The sequence below is a fragment of the Engystomops pustulosus genome, chromosome 2, assembly GCF_040894005.1.
Source record: "Engystomops pustulosus chromosome 2, aEngPut4.maternal, whole genome shotgun sequence".
In the NCBI taxonomy this organism is placed as follows: domain Eukaryota; kingdom Metazoa; phylum Chordata; class Amphibia; order Anura; family Leptodactylidae; genus Engystomops; species Engystomops pustulosus.
Genome location: NC_092412.1, coordinates 233,063,357 through 233,090,445, shown reverse-complemented (window position 1 = coordinate 233,090,445; position 27,089 = coordinate 233,063,357). Strand labels below are relative to the sequence as shown.

The following is a 27,089-nucleotide window of genomic DNA, read 5'->3' as shown; positions in this document are numbered from 1 at the left end:
CCACTTATTTTTATTAGTCTGGAAATAAAACCCAAACATTCTATCAATATGTTACCTGAACTTTCCAAAAAAGTGAAAAGTGGAATTATTTTTGCTAGTTTTCTCAATTTCTTCTTATTCGCATTGTTATATGACCTTGGAGTATATTGATGGAATTTATACTAAACTATACTCTCTCTGACTCCAGTACAATATATTTTATATTTCTGTTACAAGCTCATTGTAGTGTGCTTTATATGATCCAACTTGTTTAATATAGAAATAAATTGTAATGTTGTTTAATGGAAGCACCGAATGGGCAATCTACCAAAATACCCCCAGGCCAAGACTTTATAGACATTGGGAATGAACATGTATGGTAACAGAATGCAGTCTTATAGGATCCTAGTCTTTGTTTCAGCCCAGTCTGCTTTGTGAGATAAATCTACTGTAAGGTTGGTAGATTGGTATCACAGTTAAGTAAACTGAATTTTGTTTGCTCTGCTATTTATAGGAGAATTGTTTGACTTTGTGACCCAGGAAATTACAAGTTCCCCTTCATGTATAGTAATTTACAGACGAAAACCAGCAAGGATCATACATTGTGGCATGAGATGTAAGGCTAATCACACATTATTTCTTGTTTATTACGAAACTAATATTTGAGTATAATATATAAATATGATAAATAATGTTTTGTAATAAATTGTCATATAGAACGGTAAAAAAATTGGCTATAAAAAGAGATTGTACAGTCATTCACTTTTGGAAGAGTTAAAATTACCTAAAAAATGTGATAGCTCACAATATCTCTATGATCTTCTGATGCCCAGTGTTGTCTACTTTCTGGTTCCTTTTAACACACAGTAAATAACTTCTCCGCCAATCACATGATGAGGTTGGTCACACAGGAAGCGAAATACCTAAAACTTAGTTTATCTGTTTTTTGAGACTTTTCTTGGCTTTCCTGCTGGTCAAATGTATCTCAGCCTTTTTTCCATATGGGTACATGTGGTGTTTGGTCTTTAGTGAATTTGCAACTTTATAAAACAAAAGTCACAAAAGGTCAGAGGCAGCCTTAAATTTGCGGCAAAATTTGTGAATTTTTCGCAACTTTCACATCTGGATTCAGGTGAGAACTCTGGGAACACTGCAGGAAACTAGACAATGTTGGAATTTGAAAGGAGACTGTTGTAGGTGCAAAGAAAGTCAAAAACTAGCGCAAGCACCATTAAAAGTCTCAAAAATGAAAGAAAAAGGATACATGTGCCCCATTGACTATGGTAAGCAACAATTACATGGTTTATGATGATAAAGGATTATATAGAAAGGTCACAATTAAACTATATTAAAAAAAATATTAACCAGTGGATAGATGCCGATCTGGGTCCTAAGAACCTCAGCAAACAATTGGACTGGCCGAGGGATGATTGCTATAGCTCTATAGCCATAGAGATTAATGACCCATGTAATACGTTCATGGCCCAAGTCCAGTGAAGCCATTGCACGGCTTGCGGATAGTCCTGGGCAAGACCCCCCTTCTACAATGTCCCTAAGCCTCAATGGGGCCTAAGCAAAGGGCTTAATGTGAGCTCAAATCCCATTTAGATAATCTGTTTAGTAGATCCGTTTCATGGACATGCTAAAGACAGACACAAACAGATGTCAACGGAAGAGCATCTGTTTTTAAAAGGTATCACTAGTTAATGGACCTTTTTGCACAGCCTAAAACTTTCTTCCTGCCCAAAATTATTTTTAAAAAAAAGTTTCGACTTGATGGGGGTCATTGATCTTTTTTCTTCTTATTTTTGTACTCTTTGACACATATGATATATTTACGCCTAAATTTGCAACACATACTAATCTCCCAATTACAGATAAATGACCCCCTATGTGAAATGTATGACCTCCTGGCATTTACTTGAATCCTTTTTAGTGGTTTAATAAATCCATTAACAGGGTCGGCCTCAGGTTTCAGCAGGCCCCTGGGCGACAGAGCCTCAGTGGGCCCCTTTGCAGTGAACTAACGTGGCGGCATTAAAAATTTCAGAAAATAAAACAGTCTCCTGTTCCCTAATGTATCATCCCAAACAACCCCCTCATGGTTATTTTATATAAGCCACCTCTTACACCATACGGATTCATTATATACAGCCTTATGTGGGCCCTCCTAGCAGCTTCGGGCCCTTACACTTGCCCAGTTATGCCCAGTGCTTGCGCCAGCCCTGTCCGTTAAACAGATGATAATATGATGTGAACATGCTTTTTAGGGGTGTGTAACTAGTAATGAATTGGGACACTTTGGCTACTGGATCATCGATAACTTTTCATTGTAATGTGTGAATATACAGACACCACTACATATAGTATCTTTTTGATTAAGATTAATTTAGTGCCCTAACTGCCCCAAACAAATTATATTATATTAGTGGCCCCCACAAGTTATAATGCCCCTTCAATTAGACCCACTTATAATGCCCCTTTCTATTTGCCCCCAATTAAAATGACTTCTGTTTTTTGCCTCCGACTTATGCCCCCTTTTTGCAGCTCCTCGAGAGTTAGCATCTTCTGAATGGTCCAGCCAGGCCACCCCCTGCAGCTACAAGGGTAATTCTGCTACTGCTTATCCTTCTGCTTATCCTGATGAGACAAGAACATAGTAATAAAAAGCACTTCATAATAGAAGCAGAGCTAAAAAAATACAAAAACCTAAGCAACAACTTTATTTATAGTGTTTTAAGCCTTCACCATCACGACTGAAACAGTAGCAGGAATGTAGGAACCGAAAAACAAAACTTGATTTACAACGTGTGATCTCTCCATTAGATATTCATTTCTTTTTTTCTTACTACTGCTATTAAAAGATTTTATTTCCTTTCTGGGATGTGAGAGCCTCGCTCGTCTGCGTGACAGTAAATCACGGACAAGATTCATATGTTAATTCAGGACAGTATAATATTGAAGTGACACTACTGGCTTCTGTAGCACTGTCATTATTTTCTGCAATGTCAAGTCTAATGGGAGAATTTTTTTTTGAAAAATTAGAAGACGGAGTAAATGTATAAATTCCCAGCACAAAAAGAGGAAAGAAAAAAATCCCTGCTTATTGTAAAAGTCAGTGCTTTGACCTTGTGCTTCATTATTGGTCTGCAGAGTAGTGATGTTTGCGAGTACATCTAAGAGTCACATTGTCTGCCGGTATATTAAGTACATGTTCGGATTCAGACTGTCTCTCACACTGCAGTCTTTGTTTGTTCCAGCTTTCTTTCTAGAGAGATCGCCCTTTGAGAGAACTGACCTGAACAGAAGCCAAAAGCATTTTATTGGGTTTATGCACTTCATTAGCGGATGGAAGTTTCATTATTTCCGTCGGTCACGTTTAGCGATTTTGTTTTGTAACTTTTTTTGCAACATTTAGTAGGGAAGCAAATTCATCTGTGTATTTCATTTACACGGTCTTTTTTTTAAAACAAATGTAGCTAAATGATTTAACTCTATGATATCGAAATTTTCAGTGTTTTTGAGCGCCCTTGTGTAGGTAGGTAGCCGCCATAGCAGCTGCATCGGGACACGCAGTGTCAGGGGGCTCCGGCATCTTGGGTATTGGGTATGTATATATCTTGGGTGTGTATATGCAGTAACTGTGTGCGGGGTATATACTGTATGTGTGTATGTGTGTATATGCTTTATATCTGTTCATGGTATTGTATGTATGTGTGTATATATGCTCTATGGGGCGTATTTATCAGAGCCTCTGCGCCACGTCAGTGGTATAGAGGCCCTGAAATAATCGCAAATGTTTACTAAGACTTGCACTTATTTGCCCCAATCTGCCACCTTCACGTCAGTGGGAAAAGTCGCCAGCTGCATTTATTTCTGCGCCATATATATTTTTTAATATATTTATATCTATATTGTTTATATTCACTTTCAGTATCCGAAGAAGGTAAAGACCGAAACATTACATGATTTTGGATTGTCATACTTTGTACACCAGTAAAATTGTGTTTTTGCATCATCATGGAGTGCCAAGTGTTTTATTATTATTATACTTAACGGACTGGTATCCTACTTGAGCACCCTCTTACACACCCAGTGGAGTGACGTGCAGTCCTTTACTACTAATTTATTTCTATGGCAGGCAGGGCCTGAATGCTGCGCAGAGGCAGAACCCTCTTGATGTATCACGTTGCGAAAATGCAGCTGTGGGGCACAGCATGTGTGTGCATATGTGATGTGTATATGCTGTAAGTCAGTGTATATGATACATGTTTGTACATGGTACTTTATGTATGTGTGTATATGCTTTATGTATGCATATACAGTGTGTGATTGTAGTTCCCATGTGGGACTGTACAAATATGTATATTTTTATAAAGGGAATGGGACCCTCTTCATAAGTCTGCTATGGGGCGCTGGCTGTCTTAGTAATACCCTTGGTTTTGTCAATGTATACACTGTCCATGTATCACAATTTTGGAGTGACTCATAACCCCCTTCAGAACAAAGGGATTGGACATGGCGAAAACCATCTACCAGATCCTGGTTACACCAAACACTTGCTGTCGGTAAGTGGAGGGAGTCCTCTATATACTTAATATGTCTGCCTTTCTCTCTAATATTAAAGGGATCAGATAACTTTTATGTAATGAGTATGGTCATATAAAACCATTTTTTGGAATACCGACAGTCCCCAAAATAAGGGCATTAGACCTACAGACGACCCTTAGGTGCAGACTGACCTCTCTGCCCACTGGTAACTGTTTTTCTGATGCTGCCCCCTATTTTTCTGCAGGTGCTGATGCCTGAGGCAAGAGGCTCAACTCGCCTCATAGCGCCTGTCTATCAGTCTTAATCGTACCCAACATACAACGATCACTAATGTAACAACACACATAGATTTTTCAGGTGCACTACTGCCACCATTCTTGTTTAATTCTGCCCATGGAAACCAATTAGACCTCACCTCTCAGTTTATAAACTGCCGTGCGAAAGTGAAGCTGAGCTCTGATTGGTTGCCATGGGCGACTAGACACTTATGATAAATCTCCTCCTGTGATTCACTATGAACCATTATCTAAAATAGATCATTTAGAATTTATTAGGATTAAATAGTTAACTGTGGCTCTCCAGACTCTCACGAGAGCCATTCATCCTGCTTAAAACAGTCTCAGTTTATGTATTATGTGTCTTTATACCAATAATAAAACTATTACTCAAACGATCAAGAATTCTTGGGTTAATTTCACAATAAAACCACATTCCTCTTATCTACCCCCTGGATATAACTGGTCATTCCTCTACATTTTAGTGTTTTCATTACCACTATGGAGAGACTGCGGATCTGACACTTGATAACCCTTTAAGAGCAGCTTAATTATTCAGCATAATATTTTATTTGATGGCTTTTTTTTTCTAGAGAAGCAATTTGCTTCTTCTTGTCCGTAAGCTGACTGATTGCATAATTAGACATGAGTCCTCTGATCAGCCTTCCCTATGTCACAACAGTTATATTTCAGCCAGCGCCGCGGCCGCCACGGGGACGTGATTTATATTATTTGAAGAAGCACAAAATTAAAAGTGAATTAATTTGAATGAATGTGTAATCAATGAGACTAGAGATGTGAAGAATCTAATAGGTCTCTTCATTGCTCATTTGTTTGCCAGCTGATGCCCAGAATTTTCTACACTGGCATCAGGCATAGGGAGTAATGGATTCATGTCAAGGGCAAAGGTCATCACATTCATTTGTCTCTTAATCCCAATGGTGTACTTCCAAGTTTCTGCTCATACTGATAATGAGATCTCTGATTGATATGGATTTGTTAAAACTTAAACATTCCTGTAAGATGTGTCAGAGATAATGTCGTCTTGGTTGTTCTTTGTGGCACTAAAAAAAGTTTTAGGAGTGAGTCAGAATTCACGATGTAAAACTTTACCGTGTAAAACTAGACAGATGCCTAGTAGTTGGGTTATAGAGATTGTGACTAAGATAAAGTAAACTGAGTCAGGTTGACCATAATACGATTAGGCTGGGTGGATATTGGCCGGTAAGTGCTGCTTACCTCACCCATGTCTAAAGGCAATGAGTGGCCCTGCCAAATATCAGGGCAGTGATAGGACCTGCTCATTTTTGGCACAGTCGCTTGGCTTGCTCATGGTGCGATGGGGGCCATAAATTAGTTGCCATTCTTGCAGGTAGTTCCCAGTCCCCAAAAATGCTTGTGTGCATGAGGTCTAAGACTCTATAGATGAACTTTATACCTTTTTATTAGCTTTGTCACAATCTTGTCCCATAAATTGCACTATTTTGGCACAAGTTATGTCCTAACTTAGGCAACCACTAAAATCTGGCGCAAGACATTTTATTTTTATTAATTGGCACACAGGTTGCCAAATTTTGGTAAATATTTCCTTAGGCTCAGCCCTAATTCTCCTTTCTATTTCGCTTGTCTCAGTATACCCTTTTTAGGAAAGAGTAGATTACTGTGCACATAAACACTGGTATACAGTGCACAAAAAACACTGGTATACAGTATGTATTTTCTGTTTACAATGTGTAGAGATGAACAAATCATTCAAGGTTTGATTTGATGAATCTTTGCCAGATTTTGTAATGGATTCAATTTGTGTCCAAATCTACTGAATTCCAACCGATGTTGCAGCAATAGTCCTGAAAATTATTATATATCCCCCTCTAGTCCTTTATAAGGGATCCAAAATTTTTCATTAGTGTAAGCATTGGGCTTTACCCTATCCCTAACTCTAATTCTTCGACAGCAGTAGTGCTAGCTGCCATTTTGAAAGATTGAACCAAACATAGAGACAAATCTATGAATCAAAGGATCGAGCACTTCTCTAACTATGGATATAAATTTTCAAAATAGTATTTACAAGTTGTTCAGTGGTCAATATCTATCTCTAAATATCCATGCGATAGCCTGTGATAAGGAATTTATTACAGATATATTTCATACCTTCGTATGTGTGTACACTTTTTTCAGATGTTGTATGAAAAAAAAAATCTAACTGGGATTCTACAAAAGGGCCAGGAAATAGTAACTCATTGATCCCCGATTCTCTAGTGTTTTGTTACTGACTCTCCAATTCCCCATTGCACTTATGTCTCCAAACATCATAACATCAAAGGAAACACTGGGAAAGACTCTTGGACAATCACAGGTTGAGTAAGTTATCCTCTTCGTAATGTAGTGACCACTGCTTAAAACACATGATACATGAATACAGGTAATGTAGCCATAATGGACTGCTTTGTATCCATCATGTACCATCCTAGAAATAACAGGAACAATGCTTAGCTCATCAAGTATGGCTATATAGTCCTGTGATCCCCCGTACCTTGAATTTTGAATAATTAACTTGTACAGTTGACTAGGAGCCTCAGCCAAGAAGATTTCTTCTTATGGGAATAGCCATGGTTATCAGCTATATGGCTTACGATTGGAATTTATGCTGAATTATTTTTCAAGATTTACAAAAATTTATGTAAAAAAAGTCTTATGTTTTCAATACCATGATTTAAACATGTTGAAAATATTGTAAGTAGAGATGAGCTGACCCGTTTGGGTTCAGGGTTTGGCCTGCAGGACCTAGACATATTGCCGGATTGGTGGTCGAAAAACCAATCTAGGAAAGTGACACCCCCATCAAAAAGCCATTGCTATGATTGGCCAAGGAGACTGAACCCTACTAAGAAACATCGGTCTGCTGATCTCTGATTGTAAATGAAATCCAGAATTTTTCTCATGGTGATTTAAATAGTTTACTCTCATATCTGTGACATTATAGAAAGTGAGATTTGATTATACATTATACTCTATAGAAATTTGATCAATACATCTAGAAAATTCTGGTACTCAATTAACAGATTGTATTTCAAATCAATGGAAAGTCTTAGTGGAACGTCTGCTTTAATTTACTGTGCTGCCCTAGCGGGGTGGGGGCTGGATGGCTTCTGCTTTATAAATATGGCAAATTAGAGGTTGCAGAAAGAAGAGACAAGAACTCGTGACAAATCACATGAATCAACAAGCATTATTATTAGCAGCTTTCTGCGTTCAGCACCATTTCACTTTGCAAATGATGTATGTAGCTTTTACTCGATAGTGTCAGAGATATGCTGAAGTGAGTCTGAATAACATGAACCAATTCATCATAACAAAACTGGGAATGTTCTCGTATTCAGAGCATGGTATATTAAGTAAAGCTTTTAAAATAGTTTATCTAACCGGTCCGCATGGGGATCTGGTCAACTAAAAGGCTTTTGATGTTTCCTTGGTTTTCCTGCAAGTAAATAAACTGATAATGATGATTTACTGACTTCAGCAGTGGCCATGACCCTGGATATGAATCTTGTTAGTAATGTGTTCTGTGGATCATGGTTCTTAGGAGAAGATCCAAAGGATGAAAATGTAGAACTTCATGTTCCTTCACTTATCTTCTTTAGAAGGTCCAACCTCCATCATCTGTAAAGTAAAGCCAAAACTATTCCATTTGACTCGTAGCCCTGGCATTTTGAACCGGGAGAGGGTTGCAAGCCGTCATGTACTGATGGATGTAGCTTATCTCCTTACAGAACACAATGATTGGGCATTCCACCAACATTCCACCAACATCTTCTGTCAGAGAGAGACTTTAGTCCTCAAACACCTCCAAGATGCTTGTCCAGTCCAGCTTAAGTCATCAAGTTCACCTACCTTTGCTTATACATATAAGAATCTTAAGTTACAAGACTTAGACTAAAGTTTGCAAAAGTTATTTGTCATTGAGCTCTTGAACATAGTTAACAAAGTTACTATGTTATCCTTCATTATCCGCATTAAGTAAATGTGGCTGAGCTGCAGTACGAGGCATAGACCACATATAATTACGTTTCTGGCAGATATTTATCAGGGTTTTCTGGTATACAAGCCCTAGAATAATTACAATCTCTGATGCAACTTCAGAAATTGTGAGTTTTTTCCCATTTGCCAAGGGGACATGAAGATGTGTGAATGGGGCGAGGCCAGAGAAGTGGGCCGGCATGGGACATTTCTGAATACTGAAGAGGCACAGGATGAGGCAGGGCCTCTTTATATATTCACTGGGGCCAGCTTATGATGAATAACCCCCATTGTGTCTATGTAACATTGAACATGGCATTGTGCTTCTCAGGGTGGTCCAGGGAAAATATTTGCCATAATTGTTCTGGTTCCACAAAAATAGATGAAGTAAAATGCTGGGTTGGTACAGTGGCTTAGTGGTTAGCATTACAACCTTGCAGTGATGAAGACCTGGGTTCTAGTTCCAGGTCAACATCTGCAAAGAGTTTGTAGGTTCTCTTCGTGTTTATGTGGGTTTCCTCCAAGTCCTCCATTTCCTCCCACACTCCAAAACATACTGGAAGGTGGATTAGATTGTGAGCTCCATTGGGGACAGGAACTGGTTCCAATAACCTTGTCTAAAAACCTTGAATAAAATTTAGTATGAAAAAAAATGCTGCACATGGGTCCAATAACATAATAATAACCCTAAGAGTGCAGGGACTCCTTTGTATCTGGAGGAGTCCCAGTAATGTGACACATAGAAAGCGGGGGAATGACCAAAAATTAAGACCCATAATTTGAATTATTAGGCTTAACCCTCCCACTTATTTTGCTTGCTAGGGCAGCCTTTGGCTTGAAGGCAGGCTCCACAAATCGTACCCGCAATGTGGCTACATCTGTAATAATAGCAGGATATACAGTGCATACAGTGAAGTCACTTGAGGGACAACACCCAACCAAGTCTTCTTCATAAGCCGCATCTGTAAAAATGTCAAGTTTTTAGGTTCATTCCAAAATTTATTAAAGCAGCTATCATTTGCATAGGACTTGAATTCTCACATTTCCATTTGCAATTATTTCCCAGTGTTGGGAATGAATTATAATACTGATAAGAGCAGCCTATTAACACAGCTGACATCTGATACCAGACATATTCCTGCAGGGGAAGATTTATTGCTCCATTTTTAAAAGCCTATTTTTGCCGATGTAATGGAACTTGATATGTGACACACCTTATTTTAAAATGTAAAGATTTTCTGTTCCGGGAAATGTATGTTCTTGGGTGCAGGGAATTTTTTAAGTGCATGTAAATTAAATTGTGGAGGAACTAAATTAAAGGGAGATTAATATACTCTCCGCCATAGAAAAGTCATTAAATTCATTTTAGTTAGCGAGGAAATTCTCATTGTATAACGTTGCTGTATAGTTCTAGGCTTTGCTAAAAAATGATGCATTTTGGTGAATTTCCATAGAACATATGTCATGGCAGGAAAGGTGCGACATATAGAACGTGTGCAGCTGCCAGGAATACTGATGGCGGCTTCCTGTGTTAATTCTGCCTAAAAACAAATCAAAACTCACGAGTCGCTCCATAGTAATATGAGCAATCTGTGCATTGCTGCCTCCATTTATTTTGTGTTCAACCCACCGGAGTTTACTAACAAGTAAACAGTGAAAATGTATTCCTGCCAAGTCTTTGATGTGTAAATGAGCGCAGGAACAACAGTACAATAAGTTCTCTTCATCGTCTGCCTGTCATATTCCCCTTCTGTCGGCTTATGCAATATCACTTTATTTGCTTTATAGGCAATTGGGTATACAAGTAGAGTGAAAATCTGGAATAATGTGCTTTAATGTATATGATGAAGAGCAACTCAAAGGTTTTCTGCTTTTTTTTATTGTTCTAATGGGGCTTAGAGTGATAAACAGAGTAACTTTACGGATAATTTAGATTTAAGGAAACGTACTGTGAATTCAGCTCTGTAGCAGACCTGTATGTTTCTATGGTAACAGACTACAAACTATATTTGTAGTCTTTTCCTGCATTCCTGCACTGGTTTTGCCCATCATTTACAATCTGAAGCCTAGCAACAACAGGGAATAGAGGGAATTTTTGTCCTTTTATAAAACATTGAACACAAATAATTATAATAATAATAATAATAATAATAATTCCTTTATTTACATAGCGCACACAGATTACACAGCGCTGCACAGAGCTTTCCAAATCAGTCCCTGTCCCCAAAGGGGCTCACAATCTAATCAACCTACCAGTATGTTTTTGGAGTGTGCAAAGCATTTGTATGTTCTCTCCGTGTTTGCGTGGGTTTCCTCTGAGTCCTCCGGTTTCCTCCCACACTCTAAGCCTTACTGGTAGGTTGATTAGATTTTGAGCCCCATTAGGAACAGGGACTGATTTGGAAGGATCTGTACAGCGTTGCGTAATCTGTGTGCGCTATATAAATAAAGAAATTATTTAACCCACATAAACACGGAGTGAACATTCACACTCTTTGCAGATGTTGACCTGGATGAGAGGTGATGCAAGATTGATCCACTAAGAATCTGATTCTCTACGACCAAGATAATCTAGATGAGTGTGTCCCAATACCTTGTCCAATTTTCTTACCACCACCCCAAAAAAACCTCACTTACTTCTTAAAGGGTCCTGCCAAATTGATGCTTTTTGACTTTCTGTCTGAAGACTACACATCAAGAGTTTGTGGCACAGGTTCCCGGGGTCTTCACATCCAGGAGACACATTTAATACATTCTATTAGGATAAATGTGAAGAATGGGATAGATTTAACTTGGTGTCTTTTGATGAGATTATTACTTACTTTGCTTTGGTTGGCAGTTAAGTGCTACAATATAGATTTTTGTATACTTATTAGAATTTTTATCTGTACCAATTAAAGGTTACGTTTTTAGCACATATTCACCAATTGTACTCTTTTTTTTAAGAGCAAATGTGGTTTAGATTAGGTAGTGGTCTTCTTAAAGAGGTGGTCTTACTGTATATTGTCCATCTTGATATTATAACAATGAAACAACATTGTAAACATAAGGCACAGTAGATCTCAAGCCTCATTTCTGTAGCTAGTGTATCCTCTCTTCTCTCTTTACAAAGTTGTTGTATTTTATAGAATTCATTGACATTTGGCAATAGACACATTTTTATTTTCAGTTTCCTATGAAAAGAAAATAAATGTTCTGGAGAGACTATATTATCACAAGGAAATATCTCATGTCTAAGACGTGTTTGTTTTCCTAAACAAGTATCTGCGATTTGGACTTATGTTTAGTGATAACAAGTCGTGTCATTGTGTTAGCTCTACATTCCCAGCATAGAACACGCACATTAACCAGTTCACTTCCTCAAGCGTTAGAGCCCATGCTGGGCAATCCTCTATTCAACACTTAGCCGCAGAGACCATTAATGGAAACAGTTCACATGTGGCGTCACCATGGGGGTCCAGGGACTTGGTAACACCATTCTTTCAAGTTGGAGACCGAGCTGTCAGCATTAAAAATGGAAACATGATTAGTTTACTAAGTACATTAAATGAAAAGTTTACAGTGTTTCCCCCTGCTCACTGTTTGCCCCAATTTAACAATTCAGGTCTTCATGAAGTAAGTGACTAGCCAGGTGTTGGCTCAGCAGGAGGACATTCCGCATATTTCGCTGAACATTCTTCACTGTAGAAAGTCATCATGTCCTTAGCCTTATTTAGATGCTGCTTTCCTTGTTTCCGACACTTCACTGTGTTGAAGTCATCAACTTTTTAATAATATACGGTAATGCAATTGAAAATAATAAAGTAAAAAGTTTATCTCACTTGGAATGATAAACCCCCGTAGTGTGGTTTATTGTTTTTGGTTTGGAATTAAATTATTCTGGTTCATATCTGCTCTGGAGGCAAGTCATACCCCTCCCAGGGTTGGATTAAGACTGTTGAGGGCTTTGGGGGTGTAAAAAATATTGATGGTTTGACAATTACTGCCTACTTAGCAGAACCACACTTCTGTCGTCTTTCAGTTTTTCAATGTGAGGACCTTTGGAGCCAAGACATATATACAAGTATTTCAGGGCTGGCGTTTCAACTCTTTATTATCTCTACAGAGCATTATCAAAGCTGGTGGATGGTTTGGGTGGCCATGGACCCCTAGAGGCCTTAGACTCCGGACTGCACCCATGTTATAATCCCCTACAGACCACTGGTACTTTATGTTTTAACGAACAGCAGAAGAACATAGCCACAATAACATAGTCTCTTCAGTTGGCACTCAGTTTGGGTCTACTGATGCATGTTGGTGTGGGCAAGACACACTTTTCTCACATAATGCTTGACCCTAAACATTCTCTTTCAACCAATGTTGGTTGACAACTATTCCTGGTTCTTAATAAACATGTACAACGTGATCAGCTGGACATGCATGTGTCCTTAGGTGGAAGAAGGGCGTGAGATACTGCCAGACCACTCTGACATTCATACCAATTAGGCAGAGATAAGGTCTAAATATTAGGACTCATCCATGGTATTGGGTTGTTGTCTCATGCTAAGGGTACCCAAAACAAGGGTCATAGTAAACCCACATAAAGTGTAACTTGATGTAGACTGCTGCCCACAGTCTGTTCGTAGTCTATCCTAGTCTCTTTGGCTTGTGTGCCACTGGACTGCTTTGGGGATACAGGAATTATGGATAAGAAATAGAACTTCCCTGTCTGAAAAAAATGTTTTCTTTCTTTCCTCATGAATGGCCACCTTACCACTTTGTTAGAAAATCTCATGAAATCTTATAGCAATTACACTGGAGAAATATTCCCATCATGTGGGGGTAGACGAGGTGATAGTCCCCACACCCCCAAACCGGTGCATGAAGGAGTAACTGACAGAAAAAGTGCTGATCTGTCCTGGCCTGTGCCCAACATATTATAAGGAGGTGTATGTTATAAAACTGTCTGTGCTGCTATAGCATGTACCATAGACAAAAGATACTGTGGTAGACCTCATGCTACGCAGTGGTAGTGCCTAATATAAATGATGTGATATATTCCAAATCTGCTTAAATTTTGCTCCTTCACAAAATACCATTATGGCACATCGTTCTCATCTGCTGTACCATCACAAAATCAATTCTGTTGTGTTTAGCTTAAAAATATTCCTCTGTATCATATATACCTTGTTTATAGCACTCGCCAGCTACAGTTTTCACTTTTCCAGGGTGGGACGACTGAAGTTGGTCTAACCTCAATGTTTATTTCATTCCATGTTTAAAATGATAAATTTACCATAAGTTTACCTTACTGAGAACCCACCAGACGAATTTCCATGAAAGATGATACGGGTGCTTCTCATAACTTAGTCCCGTTCCTTGGAAATGTGTTCGTCTAAAAATGTTGGAAGATGAAGAAGAAATATGGATGTCCTCAGTATACATATCCTTCACTAATGCGCCCGTGAGTGTAGTGTATGGATTGTATGAATATTCGCGTCAAGACCAAATCTGTCGTCATTTCATGGAGCGATAAGATCAATTTTGTGCATTTGTTCGGATACTGTATTTACTTTTAGACCATTAAAGCCAGAGGTAAAACCTTCAGCCTCTTATGATTAATTATCGTGGTCTCTCTCCTGCAGTTGTCTATGGGTAATTGGTGAAGAGTTAAAGATCTGTTTAATAAAGGCTCCAGCTAAATGATGCTGAAAATGTGAAGCAATGGCTCATTTTACCCAGTGCTCAGTGATGGAAAGCAGTCTTTTGGGCAGTGTCCATGTAGGATTTTGCCTAATTGATTGCTGGTGACATCCCACTGTTCCTAAATGAGACCATACATCTTACACACAGTGTAATATAAACATTTTTTTGCTGAGATTGCATGCCGAGCCCTCGCTCAGCTTTTATGTTCTGGGTGTCTCATGTGGAAAGAATATGGTCCGTTAAAATATTACATATTTTAATTTCTTGGACCATAATTCGGAGAATGCAAAGCGAAGGGGGCATGAAATAAGGAATTTGCAATGAACTGAATTTATCAGAGTTAAACAAAATGTTGTAACTCTATTTATTATATGGTAATGCCACCAGAGGATCTGCAAATGAAGAATAGAGATGAGGGAATCATTCAAGATTCGCTATACTGAAGCTTTGCCAAATTTTTCACAAGATTCATTTTGATCCTGAATCTATTCAGTCCAAAATGATGTTGCTTTAATTCTGTGGGAATTAGTATATAACCGCTTATAGTCCTCTAAAACACATTTTTTTTACAAAAAAGATCTCATTTTGTTAATCCCTTACCAAAATGTGACCTATTAGTGCATCACATGTTGGATACTGGTGTATGGAAAGAGGTCACGGGCTTAGACCTTTCCATACATGGTGGATGTTTGCTGAATATTGCAGCAAACACCAAATGGTTACACCCGCAATTGGTAACCCTTTAATCGCTGTTGGCTGGAGAAAATCTCATGGCACGTGGAAATTGTTGCTCCCCATGGCGCCTTCAGAGAGCAACAGTCTGTCTCCATGACAGCTTCAGGTTTTTGTAAGACCCCAGGCTACGTGGCACAATAGGCCAGTGGCACAATAATATATAAAATATATAATATTTTGATACATTCTTCCTTTGGGAAATTGCAACCCCCTTTCTTAAACTAATGTACGTCTTGGGTTGGGTACATCATGCTCATAATATAATGGAATCTAATCAAGGTAGAAGGTAGCTGGCCAACAAGAATGGTCAGTCAGTTGGTTCCTCTATGTACTGTGTTTACCATTTCTATTTTTGATGTTTTATGCCTTTAACTTTTTTATTATTAGTCCAAAAAATAATCATTATCTACTACATACCTGTGTAAATGCTTGCAAAGGAAAATGACTCACTTAGCGTAGACTAGGGTGGTCTACTTTGTGGTATCTTAGGACTTCTGTAACTATACCCTACTCTACGTGTGGCTAATGGGGCTTCAGCTCAGCAGGGAATCCCACCCTGCAGGGAATCTGACTAGACTGAGTAGTTTTACAAGAGGAGTCCATTGATCGGTGACTGATGGCGGGTGATGAGAGAAGCATCCCTATTTGGCTCTAAGCACCATCTATCTGAGGGGCTACTAAGGAACGCAACCCCTGTTGGCTATATATAGGTGCAAAATCAATACAAGAAGTTACATGTAAGTGGAAAAACATGTGCGTTACTGACAGATGAACTACTGTGCAGTTACTAGTTACTATGATTAAAACCCAATGACATTTCTTTAGGCATCATGCCAACTATCTTCAGTTACAACATATCACCATGAATGTAGCCAAGTTGTCCAGACTCTCAAATCAATAGACAAGGCCAGAGTAAAAAAAAAATCAATAAATCAAAGTTGTTATACTAACGCTTACCCTCTATCCACACCACTTGCTGGGTTTCACTGTTGGATGATGTGAAGGGGGCCTGAAAGTACTCTCAGGACAGTAACATCGTTCAGTCCCATATAATTGGATGGCACTTCTATGCCCACCGGCTTTCCATTCATATGAAGCATGTGCATGCCTTGATTCTCATGATTGCTAGTCGTCCAAGTGGCCATAATTCCTGTGTTCAGACACTTATCCTCTTTGTTGTAAAGACCCTTTAATATTTTGTTAAAAGTAGAGATGTATCCACCCTGCAAGTCACAACATAACCAATGAGAGGACACATATACACCTATATATCGGTAGCATATGTACTCAAGCCAAGATACAAGATAGCGATAGACACTCAGAAGGGTACATAGCATCTGTACGGGAGCACACTTTAGAGTAGAATATGATGCCTCTAAGGGGCAATTTACATATCATGGTACCCATTGGCTCTGTTCACTTTTGTTCATTCTGGATAATACCTGATACCAACTAATGTTGTAAACTGCACCTAAATGTGAGCCAAAGTGTCAAGTGGAAACGCTATGACAGCTAGCTACATGATGGTACTTTCTTATGCGCAGAACAACCCAAACCAACTTGAGTACAGTTGCCCTAAACAGAGTCAAGTCTAAGGCACGATATCTCTTGAGGAAGTCATCCAGAGTGTATATATAAATAAATAGCGACCTTTGCGGCAGCCATGGGCACTGTGAACCCAATGAGTCATATTATAGATTTGTTATTTGATGAGGTCCAGCAGATCTTATCTTGAGAACCAAAATGTCAATGATTAATTAAGGGATTGAAGGTAAAATCTGTTACATCTTTTCATAGATTTTCTTTTATATGTCATGGAAAGAAAAGATATTTGATTTCCCCCGACAAAATTCAAAGCAAATGTTCTCTGATAGAAATCAATATGCAGTCATTTAATATCTTGACCCGAAATAAGTGCTTAATATTGGACCCAGTGGTTGTGTCTTAGCAAACCAAATCAATAAAGTTTCTAGATCTTTGTAAAATTGTTTAATATGCGGAGGTATTAGATAGACTAAAAAAGGTTAAATGAAATGGGATTTGCAAAAGTTTCATATATGGAAGAAGAGCGGATAAGATATGTCAGAAAACAATTACAATTCCTATTTTTCGTTGCTGTCGTCTTCTCTGATGTTATATACGTAGGGATTTAGTGATGAACTAGTCACATTCCAGTAGGATTTCTGAACTGCGTTTTACATGGACATTACGGGATTGTAGGTCAAATAAGGAGCTGGGATCTTCTTTCCTAGACCCAGACTGAATGTTAGAAAAGACAGTCTGTCTACTTCTTCGTGACAGTGCTGGTGGAATAGCCTCTCAGGTTTATCTTACAATCAATATGAAGGCTGTAGGGGATTGCAAGAGAAGACCCAGGAGGGCATTGTCATCTTGTCCATGGTCTGTAGTACAGCTCACACAAATCACGGCACCTCAGCAGTGACAAGTGCGGCTTCTCTACCCATCGATCAGTGTAGAGACATCTCCCGATGGAAGAGATTTTAGTGTAAGTAGTCGAGATCAAATTTCAGGAGACATATTAATAGAGTTGGCACATAATTGAAAAGTTATGTATATGGATGTGATAGGAACATTTTCAAGATTCGAGACTAAGAAGAGCACTAGTAGACTTGTTCTTCTGGATATTGATGGACCGAAGGGCTCAGATTGCACTCGTGCCTGCTGTAATAGCATAGTATGAGCTGCCAGCTGAAGGCAGTGCCAAGCCTTTATGGTACATAATACAAGTACAGTATCTGGCTAAAGTTTCCTATACATATTAAATTAAAACTGACCCTGTACCCCCAGCAAACTAATGAGTCTGGAGCAGATTGACCTTTGGAACTTAACACATGCACGCTCAGCTGAGATGAATGTGTATGTGTTATTAATGGGTATAAACCACCTCTACTAGAGCTGGAGTCATTGGGGGTTATTTATCATACACTGGCACCTATGCACCCCTCCGGCGCAGCCGGTGGGTGAGCTTGGCAATATTCATTTCAACGCCAGGTCCTACCCGCTGGTCTTGCCCTCTCCTTCAGTGCCCTTCACACTCTCTTGGCAAGGAGATGGCATAAAGGGGGAAAGAAAATCACAAAAGCTGGTGGTTCACTGCCATTAACAATTATTTCAGGGCTTCTACCCAGTTTTTTTGCATAGAAACCCTGAAAAATAACCCCCATTGACTTGTTTTGTGCAATGTGGTCACATCAAAATGTCTTGTGGTTTGAAAATAGGACGGGCTAAACAACAAAATGATATAAAAGTGTATATTATTCCAAATGTTGCAGTATGTTTTGATGCCGGAAGGATATTAATCCTTAAACTGTTGTATTGGTGTCTTCTTCTTTCTCCACAGCCATTAAACATAGAGTTAGAGCTAGGCTTTCTTGCACCAAGTTCTTTTTGTTGCCCTGAAGGTAAATATCTCAACAATGCACGGTGCCACCATGAAAATTTACAAATGGGAAACATGCCATTATTTGGCTGCCATCTGCGGTCCCTAAATAGTCAGGGGATCACCATACACATTCAAAAGGGTGGGCTACCGTGGCTCCAATCACATCCATTTAAATTTTTTGTTCTCACTTTCAAAAGTGAAGACAGTAGACCATAGAGATACCTGCTAATTGCTACTTACTTGAAATCATGGTGCCCATGGGGAGATGCACTAGACCAGTGGTTCTTAACCGGGATTCTATCGAACCCTAGGAGTTCGGAGAGTCACTCTCAGGGGTTCGGCATAGCCTCTGCCACAGAGGTCAAGACACACACATATTTGATCTCTCACTAAGGGGGATCAGTGAATGTGCAGATGAAACTGGTGGGTTGGGTACCTTAAACAAGGTTAAGAACCCCTGCATTAGACAGCCTAGCCATTGAGAACTTTGTGAGAGCTATTCAAGTTTGCATCACATTTTGTGGATTAGAAATACATTTTATATGCACAAACCCAGATAGTTAAATCTATGAAAAAAAATGTTTTTTTAACAAATTATGATAAAGTTATTTAAGTACGTCCCGCAGAATGATGAAGTATTTACACAGACAGTGTACTCGCTTTCAAATGGGAATTTTCCATACGCCTTGTTCAAAGAGAACAGCGAAGTAGAATAGATTAAACGTCGGCTTTATGTATTCATGAATAATTTTTTGATCAGCTTCTTTCATTCATTGCTTTGAAGTAAGGGAAACAAATAAATAAAATAAATGAGCGACATAATAGTTTACAAGATTTTCCCTTATGCTCTGCCGTTCTTAAAGTGAACTTCACCGAGGTAGAGCTAGACCAAAAACAGTACAAAAGGGGTAGACCAGAGCCTTGTCCGTTCGTTAGAGAAGGAACTAAGGAAAATACATGCCCATTGAAGGGGTTGTACCAAATGTAATCGTTGGTCCGGCCACCATCACTCATGAGAACAAGGTTCCCCTACCCAATAATGGATAGAGTAGAGTATTGGCTTATCCATACCACCAAGGGATTTTCCAGGATTCCTACAAAACTCATATAAGGCTATGGCTGTAAGGTAAACTGTGTTGTACAAAAATGTTTACCCACTGCCTGTAACTATTTCTGATATGTAATTCGACTGTAAAGTACAAAATGCAAATCCATAAAACACAAGACCAATGACTTTATAGTCTATCACAGCAAAATGTTGCCATCTACGGTGGCAAACGTACATCATGAACAAGATATTTTTCCTGGGGATCATTACCTGTAAGACTACCTACACTAGTTGGAACTCTAAGTTGCACACATACCCCCTCACAGCTTCTTCTAGGGCAGTGGTGGCGAACCTATGGCACTGGTGCCAGAGATGGCACTCAGAGACCTCTCTGTGGGCACACGGGCTGTCTCAGAGGCACAGAGTTTGCCAGTAATGGCATCTTCCTGCAGTCTCAGGTGGTCCAAGTAGTGCCCTGCTATTTTAAAGTGACCCATCCTGTGCTGCTTGGTCCTATCCGAAGAGTGAAAAGGTGGCAGATTGGAGCTCAAAGATTCTGGTAGCAATAAGTTTGTTACTGCCTAAATTGCCGTGTTGGCACTTTGGGAAAAGCTAGTGGTTTTTGGGTCTCATTTTGGGCACTCGATCTCTAAAAGGTTCACCATCACTGTTCTAGGGTATAGATAACATCCAGGTTTTTATATTTTTTTCTTGGGTTTACTACATAAGAACAATGTTCTAATATGCCATGAACATAGCCTGCTTTCTCCAGCCCTGGGGTGGTTTCCTGCCAATTTGAGTAATTTTGTTTATGGAGGATCTTTTTCGGTCTAAATAGCAGATTTGTGTGGACTGTACACATGGCCATGTAACCATATAAACAGACACATAATGGCATAAACACTGATACAGATGGATAAAGCGGAATCAAGCAAACGGTGGGGGTCTAGTCCTATGTCACCTTCTCACTTTCTGACGTTAGAGAGTATCACTGTCTAGTAACACTCATGAGGCTTATCTGACAAATAATGTGTGTAAGTCTGTGCGTGTGAATTGTGGGAGGACATGAATCTCTCTACATTACACGTTCCTACACACGTTCCCAAATTAACTCGACTCGGCTCCAATAAAAAATTTACAAACAGCTTGGTTATTTTTGAACATCAATGCCATGTGATATCACACCGTATCTATAACAGGAGTATGTGTTACCTATACTGTATTACATTGATATCTCATGTGAGTGGCTGTAAACCAAACCACTACCAACTTGTGTCATATGGGACTCAACAGAGAAATAGAGCTCTGAGTTAGAAGATCGGAACTGAAATCTCAGTTCATCATAATTCATATTGAAATGGATCATTAAATTAAGCTAATATGTAATTAGTTGTTATTAAAAATTTTGCTCATGTTATCAGAAAAATACTACAAGACTCCTCTGTGTGATATAAATTGTGGACTTGGGATCATGGTCATTGTAAAATAAAGATTATTACTATTATTATTATTATATCCAGATTCTTCTGTCCTGAGTGATTAAATAGATAATGTAGGATCCATTACAGGGTTGGCGCCAGCACTGGGCATTTCTTGGCAAGTGCTGAGTCCCAGAGCTGCTGGGGGGGCAACATAATGCTGTACATAAGGAATCCAGGGGGTTGAGGGGGGCTGTATCTAATAAATCCATAAGGTGTGTGGGGGATTTATATAAAATAACCATGAGGGGGCTATTTGGTATGATTAACTAGGGAATATTTTCGGGAATAGGAGACTGTTTTAGTTTCTGAATTTTTAATGCCACCACGTGAGTTCACTGCAAAGGGGCCCACTGAGGCTCTGTCACCCTCGGGCCTACTGAAACCTGGATCTGACCCAGATCTATTATAATCTTTTTTGTTGTCTATTGGTTTTAATAACTGCATGAGATATCTGGCTTAAATAAATTGCAATTAATGAACCCAATATTCTGCAATTTTGTTATATTTACATAATGAAAATGAGAATTTTGGTCTCCTTTGGGTATCTATTGTTTCCAAAATACCTAAATACCAACAATATCTTTATTATTTGCAAGAAAGGGAGGGACATCAAATAATTGTATTACCTAAGTAATTATGGTGTTTTATTATTGTTCCACATCTTTGTGTTGACTGTTTGCCCAGGGATTGACTTCCCCTAAATAGTTCCCCATGTGGCCAGGCATGGCATTGCATGTCATTTTTTACTGTTTAATATGAAAAATGTACTATTTAGCAAAATCAATGACCGGATGACAATATTGTTACTGACAGTTTTATGAGCCCTACAAGCATCTCCAATAAATATTTGGACTGTAAGTGTGGGATAGTTAAACTTCCTTGCATCATTTGATAAATGAATCTATGATAAAGTGCACTCCCAGTTTTATGTTTGGGTTTCATTTACTGCGCTCTCCATTGCTCCATTAACAAAAAAGGATAGCTTTCCATCTTCCCACAATGTAGATTTATGGGAGCGGAATGATGCATGGAAATAGCAATTCATACGATAAAATGATAACATTTTTCTCCTATACATTTCCATGGGTCTAGTGGATGACGTCTAAGGCTAGCCCCGGAAGATTGATGGAAAATGTCTTACTAGAAAATCTTTATAAATGTGCCGATACCCTAGATGACCCGGCAGCATCTTAAGCAATTGATATCATGATTAAACCGTGAGCTTGTTCCAAGCCAAGAATGTGAAATATGTGCGTTTTAATGGAAAAAAAAAAAAGAAATATTTTAATCCCCTGCATCAATAATTTGCATCTGTTCTGAGCGGTAGTTAATTATGTGTATGTTTACTGCCGCGTTCAATAATGCACTGTCAATGGACACATGCTGCACGGCTTAAAGAGTTGTCTATGGCAAGTGGGAACAGCAGTTTCAGATGTCGCTGCCATAAGTATGGAAGACAAGCGGAGTCACTAGACCGAGTATATGACTTCTAAAACACATATAACATATCAAAATAAATGTGAAAGTTTAAAACACACACCCATCTTATCAACCATATATATTTACATAAGGGACCTGTTCTTTTGCATATGCCACCCAATTGATAATGATGAAGCTTTGTTTTAGCTTTATGTGACTTTTTCTTCTTCTTTTTCTGCTTTTTTGCCGCTCAGATTTGTCTTAGCAGTTGTGCCTTTTTAATACATCTGAGTATCTTTAGCGATTTTGTGAATTTTTGGACAGCAGGTATGAATTTTTTTGCAACATTTTTGTGATTTTTTTTCTACCAAAAATTTGCAATTTTAAGATCTGGAATCAGGGGATAACTCTAGGAACAATGCAGAAAAGCAGACAATGATGAACTTTGAAGGGGTATTGTATTAGGAGCAAAAAATGGTGCTGCAGTGCGCATGCACAACAAAAAGCCACAAAAAAAGAAGAAAAAGCCAATCTACAGTAACACAAAAAAAGAGCTGAACAGGTTAACAGGTTAAACATAGTGGGGCACATTTATTAAGGGTCGCGCGGTGCACTTTTGTTGGACTGTTCGCATTCTTCATGGCTAAAACGGCTTGCACTTTCAATTTGTGTTGCACGCCCTATGTTAAAGGTGCACCACAAAAAAGATGGTGAATTCTGTTGGACCAGTGCAGCAATCATAATATAGAGCAGGGGGAGCTGAGGTGATTGTACATTATAGAGGAGGCAGCATATTATAGAGGAGGAGGAGCTAAGAAGATTTTACATAGTGTCCAATCTGCAGGCAAGTGTCTTTGTGCATGTATTCGGAGTAGGTAAGCTGTGGATATGTTGTTAATGTTGGACCCAGTGTTACCTGTGTTTAGTTGTTACCTGTCATTGTAATCCGGCTTAGTGATCTCTACAGAGAAGGAAGTATAAGATTATTATTTCAGGACTTTATTGTAATATGGGAACATATAATTTAAAATAATCTCTACCAATGACTATAAAATATTTATTTAACAGGTGAAACTATTTCCTTAAGTGTGATTTCAATGCTTGGTGCGAACCAGTATGGTTTTAGATTGTTTTGAGGTATTTTGGCAGATCCAAAAATCTTTTGCTGTTGTTTCCCATGATGCATCCATCTATGATTACCCCCTAGGCCTTGCTGATGTCATACCAATAATCCAGTGCCAGTTATAATACAGTTGTTGGGATCCAGATTTTTTTTCCACCAATTCTTACACACAGAACTTAAAATTTTTTCTCCACAATGTCTATGATTTTTGATGTTTCCAGGGCATATGGTGTCCCTTCTGCATTTCGTCTACACATAACAAAGAGGCGTTATGCCCCGGACTCTTAGAACTTTTGCAAAACATATTGTTTACAGTTTGCATCCATCCATCTAACGAGCAGTGTTCTGACGAGTTTGTCACGGTTACATGCATTCCTGCAAATCAGCGCAAAGTTCCTTATATACAACATCCGCAATTAGTAATGCCTTTCCATAGAGGGGCCTGGAATATCTTCATAGAAGTGTTATCCAGATGTGTCCAAATCGACATCCAGAAAACCAAATAATCTGAAAGTTTATAAATGTCAAGTCCTATTTTCCTGAGGATTGGTAATAATAAGTGTAACTTTGCCTACGGTATATTGTTGTCTCTGGTTTCTGAGCATGCCCTACCTGCTTTATGAGATACTTGTTCAATAATTTCAATGTATTTTGCTTTATTTCTCTATTCAAATCAAACTTTATCATACAAACCCTAATGGTGAAAATCGCCTTGCTATGACAACATACATATCAGTACATTTATTAGTAGTAAGTAAGGGACTGAATTAGGAATGTTATAACTAATTACTAATGATTAGTAGACACATAAAAGTTTGAGTTCAGACAAACTTGAAAATCTGTTTGGGTCCAGGTTCAGGTACTAAATCCACACCTGGACCCAGACCACACTCCAGGGACACAAACACTGACACTCCAGGGTGTCAACTATTTAAATGCCACCAGCAAAGTCACCAGTGGCATTTAAATCAATGCGATCATGCACACCACCATTTTTGGGAGGATCGGTGCTCCCCCTGCTGATATGCGTGCATGTAAGTGTGCCCAGAAGCTGCGGCAGCTTTGCTAGCAGCATTTGAAATGTTAACGTCTGACCCAGACCCAAACTTCTGATGACATTTGTGGTCGATAAAGACCTTGTGGTTTGGATCCGCTCACCACTCCCCATTACCTCTCCGTCACGCTTGGCATTTAAAGAGATGGTGGGTCCATGGGTGTGGAAGAGTTCTGAAGGTGTAAAAAAGGGTCCTTTTTACATAGTGGGGGGATAGATTAAGCAATGGAGCATTATGCACCAGTGCTGGATGTTTCCCCTGTACCTCACGCAGTGACAGATATACTAAGAGGTTCTGACCTCTTTGTATATCTGGTGCTCAACCATTTGCCCAGAAAATTTAGCTATACCTTATTCCAGGAGCCGCAGATATTAACTGTGCACTGATTCGGGGTATTCTCATCCCATACCAGTCCACTACACCTCCCTCCATGCCCATTTGGGCAGAAATAGTCACAAATGTTGACCATAAAACCAGGAATTGTGACTTTTTCCAGGCTTGTTCTTTGGTTTACAGATTCAGTAGGAATCTGCCAGTTTTCAACTATCTTAGAGAGTACTCATCTTTCTTGTATTACTTTAGCCAAATCTTTTAAAATGGTGGCTATTTTTTAAAAATGCCAAAATGAAATAGGACCTATTCATGATTTTAGGGGTCTAGATGGGGGTGTAGGAATCAATATCCGATTTCCAGGATAATTAGAGCAACATTGGTGCTGACATAATCTGAAGCTTTTGCACAAATCGTTGAAGCATTGGGAAGATACAATGGCATGGAGCTTTAAGGCCTTGGGTGTCCAGTGCACCATAGGTCATTTTTAATCAAATTTTAGTTTATTCTCATTCTATTGGAGTCTTTTATTCATTTTTAGCTTTCAACTCATTTGTAAGAAATATCTACAATCTGAAGTACTTGAATTGGCCAGGACATGGTGATTGACTCACCTTCTCTTGGTAAAGAACAGTAGCAAATAGAATGACACATATAAAAAGGGAAGGGCATTCCAGGGCCACAGGAGGGAGACCATTAACATTCATGCAGCTGACGCTCTTTGGGAGGCAGGTGGACAAGATGCTGAGGAGCAGATTGGAAAGTGTGGATTCAGCAGAACATGACCTGGCCACACTTGAGGGTAAGACATAATATTTATCAATTTAACATCATAATCACCATTCATGAATTTTTTTCCTTATGTCAAATCATACTTGTCAACACAAAGTTTGATTATTACACAAATCATAGTCACTGCCTGAGTTATACGTACCGGTATATATTTTTTTCATTTCCCATATTATAAAATATATTCTATTCATTCTAGAGAGTGTTATGTGTTCCTGCAATCCCTTTCAATTTGGCACTTGTTATTTTGAGTTACTATCGCCATTGTTTTATCTATACATTTTTTGTTACATGTGTTTTTGGTTTATTTTTAATGTTCTTGTTCTGATTTATACACAGAAAAGAAGAAAACCGGAAATGGAGATGAGTCTAGTTCCTTAGCTCCAGGCACTGCAAAGATACCTTTAACATCTGAGCAAGAGAATAGGAAGCAACAAGATGAATCCACCATTCTCCAAGATGGAATGATAAAACCGATCCAGAAGGTGCATGAGTTCCTCCGGGATCACGGAAGAGAAATCAAGGAAAACCAAAAACAGCAGTGTCACATCCTAAGACATGGATTTCACAGGATAGAGAAAAAGATGGATTCAATGACTAGTGCACTGTCCAAAGTCCACAAAAGCATTCTTTCTCTTTCCCAGGGCATGTTAGCTTTGGCCCGTCAGACTGCCACCATGAACGCTGAACTGTTAAAAACCAATAATCAGATTGCTTCCACCTTTCAGCGCCTCATCCAACTCAAAGAGCTTGAACTTTCCAAAAACACGGCTCAGTCTTCCACCCCAACAGAGCCAAGCAACTCCAATAGCTCTGTCATGCCACGGAAATTCCGAACCCGAGGAGGAAGGCGAATTTCTACCTAAACATAAAACAGAAGGGGTTTATACAACTATGGGGAGAGTTCCACTACAAATACATTGGGTTTGCTTTAAATTTTTGAATTAAAAAAATGTTATTTTGATTTTTTTTCAAGTAACTTATGGTTTTAGAACTTCTATTAAAACTGTTATCTTTGGAAAATTTTGTTTCTGTGTTACTCAATTGATTTTTTTTTTTTGTATCGCTGCATACAAATATACCAAACGAGTGACAAATATTTTGGAGCAAATCTTCGGCCAAGCATCTAATTTCACAAACCTCTTTTGATGTATTTGAGCTTCAGTGTGTCCAATCCTTTGTCAAAGAGAAACAAACTA

The 27,089-nt window shown here is 38.8% G+C and overlaps 1 protein-coding gene across 2 annotated transcripts in view; it reads left to right on the top strand.

Annotated features, from left to right (window-relative positions):
- EPHA3 (EPH receptor A3) overlaps positions 1 to 27,089 on the top strand; it is a 285,857-nt gene that overhangs the window by 132,087 nt on the left and 126,681 nt on the right. The gene's annotated exons all lie outside the window — the stretch shown is intronic.